The sequence below is a fragment of the Parasteatoda tepidariorum genome, chromosome 7, assembly GCF_043381705.1.
Source record: "Parasteatoda tepidariorum isolate YZ-2023 chromosome 7, CAS_Ptep_4.0, whole genome shotgun sequence".
NCBI classification, from domain to species: Eukaryota; Metazoa; Arthropoda; class Arachnida; order Araneae; family Theridiidae; genus Parasteatoda; species Parasteatoda tepidariorum.
Genome location: NC_092210.1, coordinates 37,218,558 through 37,224,557, shown reverse-complemented (window position 1 = coordinate 37,224,557; position 6,000 = coordinate 37,218,558).

Below are 6,000 nucleotides of genomic sequence, written 5' to 3'. Positions count from 1 at the left end.
TTTTTTTAATCTTTTAAGTAAACAAACTTTATTATAATAATCATTTCATTATTAAGGATTAAAGGTTATTGTGAAATTATTAATTCTAATTAGTGGATGAGTAGGAAAAGAATTTCACTACTCGAAATACATTTAATGAAAGTTATGAAACTATAGAATATGTAATAATGTGTAATTTTTCTATCTTAGTTCTATTACGACCTTTTCAAAAACGCTAATAAACACAATTTAGTCAACAGATACAAACGATTATGTCGGCGCCATAACAAAAAATACGCTTTATATTTTATTTGATGCAGAAGAATCAAATGAAGACCCGCTTAATTGAAATGTCGCACCCATATCTATCTTGTTGAATGTTATGCGATACCGAAAACAAAACAAAATTATAAGCACACAGCTGTTCGGCGATTTGCGAGAACGGTCCTTTAACGCCAATAGAAATTTTCGCCAACCCTTTGCAATCTACGGTATGTTTTGTCAATTCGCGCCCGGTATACCCTATACTGATGTTTTTTTAAGGTCAAGTGCCACTGCCCGGTATACAGTTTTGCTCGGTATACCCTGCACTGAAGTTTTTTTAAAGTCAAGTGCAATATCCCGGTATATATTTGCCCGATACTCCAAACACTGATGTTTGCTCTAATCTATCATCAGTAAGTATTAAAATATCGAATAAATGTAATTATATCTACGAATAAATTAATATCAAATCGGATGTAATAAATATTTCGGACATTCACCAAAGCGACTAATTTGATTGTCAACATTCACCGGTGAAAGTTAACAACCACCGATTTCGGTCATTCGCAGTAACATGCACATCATTTACATAGTAACCTCATCGGGACGATTATTTCATACTTTGCCTAAATAGCATCCGGCATTTCAAAAAATAAAAATAATTGGTTTTGTTGGCGATGATCTCGTAAGGCGATAAAGAATCATGCATAGTACAGGTAAGGAAGATATTAACCTCGAAGGAAAAGTGGATGAACACCTCAAGGAACCTTATCGCTGTGTTTCAAAACTTTAGACATAGTAGGAATCAAAACTTAGCTCGTTAATAATTTGTTATCATTTATTTATGCAGTGTTTCCCAATTAGAAGGTAAAAAATGAGTAAGAGAAAAAACGATTTTTTGATTATTAGTCTTAATTATTAGAATAATTATTACTCTTCATTTCCTTTTGGCAGAATATGCATTTTTCTTTTTAAAAATATTCAATACCTATTTGAAATTGTCAGCAATAGTTAGGAATAAAAACATGCTCTTTAGTAGTTTGTTATTTTATTCAAGCAGTTTCTTACAATTCTAAAGCTTAAAAAAATGAATACAAGAAAAAAAATGATTGTTTATTATTTGAACTTATTCTAATAAATATTTATGTCTTTATTTTCATTTGAGTCACCAGAAGTGCTGTGCAACAACCTTTGAGAAGCTTTATTGATTCTTGTAATTTCATTTCGGGTGATCAATCTACGTATATATTAGAATAAAATATTTGTAGGCACGTGTTTGAGTATCTGTTTACCGATTTGAGTTCAAATGGCGGCTCTTAATACTGCGGAATTTAACGGGAAGATAGATATTTTTGTATCCATGCTTGTTGAAAAAATTATTTTCTTTGAGGTTTTCGTGGTATTTGTTTTATTTTCGCACATCTGACAAGGACAAAAACATGATTTTGGATAAAATTTTCGTAATTAAGCGTGTTAAGTGTGTAATAAATTTAGAATTTATGTACTCTTAGATTTCTAAAAATACTTTACTTTTGTTTGTGTTCTCTAATTATTTACTAAGGTATAGCAGTTTTGTGAAAGATAAGGGCAATGGATAGACTAATGATTTGAAATCTTTAAATGCGTTTATCTCCAAGCAGATTTATTTTAGACTTTACACCCCCTTTAATCGATAACTCATGTTGTTTTTAAAATAATTATCTACAATTTTTTATGAGTGTTTATAATTTTAGCACACGTTTTGAACTATAATCTAAGAGAAAAATGTAGAATTTCTTTTTTTTATGTAGGTTTTTTCGCAAAGAAAAGTGCGGAAATTTTTAAATTTTTTTTTTATTTTAAGTAATTGATCCCTAATTCAGTAGTGTATGCATTTGCTTTTACGATAAGAGTTCAAAACATAGTTGATAGTCTTCTGAATAAAATCTTCAAATTAATTTTTGTTTTAGGTGAATGAATTTTTTTTCAGTTTTTAGCGTACATGCAAAAAAATCCTTATTTTTATGTGAAAATTGCCATTTAAAAAAATAACAATAATAATATTTTTTGTTAGTTTAATGTGTTTTTACACATAATTAACTACTAATATATATAAAAAAGTTTTGTCAAAACTAGTCGGATACCTTAAAGCTCCTTGCCTTCAAAATAATAATTTTATATTTTTTTCACAGCTCATTCATATGAAATTTGTATGGAAATAACGGTCATATATTCCCCCTTTAATTTGAATCAAAAATGGTAAAAAAAAATTAATACTTCAATTTTTGGATTTTTTTCAATTTCAAGTAAAAAAGTATAATTTTAAATTAAAAAGCAATCATTTGCCGTTTTTCTACAAATGCTTCCAGGCGACTTGACGTTATTTTTCAGTCGTTTTGTTACGTAAAGTGTTACTTCATTTTAAGATTGTCTACTTAGAAAAAATCAATAGTTCTTGAGTTACTAAGAAACTGTTTTTAAGTGCTCTTTAATTTTCGTGCAAAATTTTGGCAAACACTGGCTAATGAGCTACAATATTGCTTTTCTCCGTTTTTGTCACTTTTAGTGCAAAAGAAGTTCACATTTTTCGAAGGGCAACGAACATGATTTAACTGTATCTTTCTTCATTCTGATGTTTTCCAATTTCGTTTATTAAATACAGTTCTTTTTTTTTAAAAAAATGAAGTACAACAAACATTAGAAAAAAAGAAGAAAGACCAAAGTTAACCCCCTGAAACTCCCTACACGGACAAAAAAAAATCTGGTTGAATTACCGTACTGTATGGTAATGATAGTTCTGGTAAATAAATAATTATGCTAATAAAAAACAAAATATACGGTATTTAAATCATTCATTTGGCAATCTTTCCTTCATATTGGTTTACAGGAAATTTTGATTTTCCAAACCATAAATCTTTTTACCACACATTTTGTAAAAAATACAAAACTGAAAAATAACGGAATTTAACCGAGGAAGTTTTTTTTATGCCATGCTCTAAATTGTCACGATATAATTATCACGTTTTACTACACTTACCAATTTTTACAATTGTGAAACAATATTTTCTTGACAATTTTATCAAAATCATTAAAAATTTCTGATCTTTTTGTTGTTTCCACGAGGCCAGAAACACGATAAATTTTACATTGTTCCACAGTTTTGACCACACTTTTTTTCTCTGTGTGGCACGCCAATATCTTGCGGCATTTATCAACTAAGGCTGTGGAGTATTTTGTAGCGATGGAGATGTTTTCGATTCACACAGGTTCTTTAGAGTCATATAGACGATAGTCAGGATACTTAAGTGATTCAAGGACGTTTCATGCAGTCATGGCCTGTTCGGTTAGGAAAATAGCTACTGCATTCTGGGGAGTTTTATCTAGCATTTCTTTTATCTATACCTCTCACTTTAATTTTTATTCTTTGTACACTCCCATAGCCAAGAAAAAGCCCTCATTTTTGCTATATAGAGTGATTTATTTTAATGATAAAGGTATCAATAAGATATTTATCAGTCAAATCCAGATGAATATAAATAAATAACTTAGGTATAATGGAAATGTTTAGATTTAGGCAAAAGATTTTATGGAGATTTTTTTTTAAAATTCTACTATGTTCGTTTTTCTTATTTTGAGTTTCTAAAAGTATATCTATATCCCGTTTTGTTAATTAACTACTGATTGAAATAAAATGAAATAATTGAATATTAGAAGAATTTCCTACTGTTTTTTTAATTTTATCCAAGAAGCGAGAAATGTTGATGAATGAAACGGTGAGTTCCTGTAGGCGGGTTAGCAGAATGTCGCATATTTAATTATCTATCATTTTATTTTATTTATTTATTTTACTTTAGTTTTCTTTAATAAAATGAGTATATATTAATAAAAAATTGCCATGTCATAAATATTTCAGCATTTGATTAACATTATAGTTATATTTTTTAATAACCTTTATATACTTGTGGAAAATTCAACATTTTGTTGTTTTGTGAAGCGTTCCCAAAATGTTACTTTTTATTTTAATAGTGAATGTAATGCTTTCGAATTTTTTTTCGTTGTCATACTTATTACAACGCACCACACAAATAGAATTCTTTAGTATTACGCGTAACGTTTCCTTGTATCGTTTGTTATGTTGGAAATGAGAGCAAGTAGTTGTACTGCTTGATTGTAGTTTGACTTGTGCTATTCTGCTGAAGAATAATCACTTTTACTACGCAATGAAAAATCGAGATACCCCTTCATTAATAAAAACATAGGTGAACATTGTTGAGCAATGCAAAACAAATCCATCATTCATGTTTTTTTTAAAGGACATTCTGTTTTCGTTCAAACGTTCTAACACAAGTGTGTGCTTTGAATTAACTTGACTTAATCAATAGTGCCTTTAATAGCAGAAAAATAAGCGGAGAAATATTATATTTAAGGCATTCTTCTTTTAAACTTAAATTAGTTTTATATACATTTACCAAGCCACTTTTTTAATAGCTTGGTTTTACCGGAATAACCTAAGCTTTATTAGATTTCAGTTTTTAACCTGCGAATATTAATCTGTAGTCCTTACAATAAGCTTGATGCATCTACATTAAGCATAGAAATATAGTCAAAACTACCAGAATGGGGTAAAAGTTTTGTCGCTATGATGGCACCAAAAATTTCGAAAATTTTTACTCTTTTGGTAATGATGTTTGTAAAATAAACAATAAAATGTGTTTTTTTAATATGTCATAAAATGGTCAATGTGGTAAAATTTTTTATTTTTATCATGATATTTTAGAGCATGGAATAAAAGCAATTTATTCGGTTATTTTTTTTATTTTTGTATTTTTTTCTCATATAATGAGAATTATAATTTTGAAAATTTAGAATGTCTGGAAAACCGTTTCCATATGAAAAAAAAAACCAAATAAATGGTTTAAATACCATATTTTTATTTATTTTTTTCAAAAAAACTTAATTTTCAATTATTTTTTTTTCAAAATGTGATTTTAAAAGAATTTTTTTCTCCGAGTAAATAAGCATCAAATTTACAAAAATGTCATTTGTTAATAGTTTAAAAATCTCTTTTTATCTAAAAATTCCTAATTTATTTTTAAAATTCAAAGCTAGCAGTTGAAATCTTTAATATATTTGTCCTTTATTACTTATTTGAAGAGAAAGGTATTTAAAAATTGGTACTTATTTAATAAATTCTGTCATTTGTTGTCACATAACAATAAAGGACTATTAAGTACAATTTACCATTAATACATAATGCTGGTTAATGTCTGTTTTGCAAAGCTTTTCATCGAAATTATTTTAACTTACTATTTAAATTTTATTTTCTGCATAGTTAAATTAGATGTAAAATTTTATTCTACCTTCCGCATTAACTAAGCACAGTAAAGCCTTCATAAGAACTAATTAAACAATGCTCATATTGTTTGAATTTCTGTTATAACAAAAAAGTTAAGCAATGCTTTTGCGATTTATTATCTTAATTGATATGGAATAAAGTTTATCCCTAATTAAAGTAACTTTAAAGATATCAGGAAAGTATTTTTCTTTTTAAATTTGAATACTCTACTGAAATTTTCTGAATAATTAATGAAATTAAATCCATCATGTGCTGTTATTTGATCCCCCTTTTAAGTATTTTAAAGGGAAATTTCTTAGTTTCTGATGTACACTATTTCATAATATCTAATATTCAGTATTTAAAACTTTACCTTAATTAATTACGTTTGAAACAATTAATGGAAGAATTATTAAATCAAAGATTGCGTGAATTCTTCGATG